The sequence below is a fragment of the Pipistrellus kuhlii genome, unplaced genomic scaffold (assembly GCF_014108245.1).
Source record: "Pipistrellus kuhlii isolate mPipKuh1 unplaced genomic scaffold, mPipKuh1.p scaffold_m20_p_8, whole genome shotgun sequence".
In the NCBI taxonomy this organism is placed as follows: domain Eukaryota; kingdom Metazoa; phylum Chordata; class Mammalia; order Chiroptera; family Vespertilionidae; genus Pipistrellus; species Pipistrellus kuhlii.
The window spans coordinates 65,735,065-65,736,147 of record NW_023425584.1 but is presented as its reverse complement, the minus strand read 5'-3'; positions in this window follow the sequence as shown (position 1 = coordinate 65,736,147).

The window sequence follows — 1,083 nt, the reverse complement described above, 5'->3', positions numbered from 1 at the left end:
TTTTTTTTAACCGATTTTTTTTTTCTTAGAAAACACAGCAGCCTAGACAATACCCTCAGGCTCCCGAACATTCCGGCCATATGTAATACTTTAAACAGTAAAGAATTTTAAAAAAAAGAAAAAAAAAGAAGGAACATGTAAAAAGTAATAAATAGCCAGGACCGGTTTGGCTCAGTGGATAGAGCGTCGGCCTGCGGACTAAAGGGTCCCGGGTTCGATTCTGGTCAAGGACATGTACCTTGGTTGCGGGCACATCCCCAGTGGGGGGTGTGCAGGTGGCAGCTGATCGATGATTCTCTCTCATTGATGTTTCTAACTCTCTATCCCTCTCTCTTCCTCTCTGTGAAAAATCAATAAAATATATTTTAAAAAAAAAGTAATAAATAAATGGAGCCACTTTAAAATGGACCCAGAACTGCCATGCTAGAGAAACTTTTCATGTCATATGCCTTAAAACTTTGGAATGTTAAAACAGGGCAAAATAACCTTTGGACTGGGCAGTTACTGTGAACTGTGTGCAAACATAGCAAGAGAGCAGTTAAGACTACTGGACTGATGACTAGTAAACCCCAAATTAAAAGCATTCTTTAGAATTCATATCACTATGTTATAATATACGCACAAATAGAAATGCCTTCCTGCTATTGATGTAATTGTTTCCCTTCTCTTTCTCATATTCTTTCCCTTTGTCTTCTAATGGGAACTGAGAGGTTTGCAATGCAGGAGACAAAACACAGAGTCCAGGCGATTAAAAAAGGAGGGAGGTTTTAATCTTGCGTACCTGGGCAAAATTTGCTGGTCCAAGGGTGGGCCAGGGAAGTTCAAACTAAAAAGGCATAGCTGTTTAGTGGGGGAAGGGGGAAGGGCATGCAAGGTGTGGAATTTCTGCCTCAGGCCAGGGGTCTAGGAAGGGGCCAGTTATCTCTGTCACCATCTACCTTGCAGATGCTTGCATCAGCCCCGGACTTCTCCCCTGCCTCCACCTAACCTCCTGGCCTTTTGGTGATAGGGGGCGCTGAAATCATCCTGGCTACTTCCTGCTGACCTGGGGCAAAGAGGGTAGGGGGATGTTAAATGCCAGGG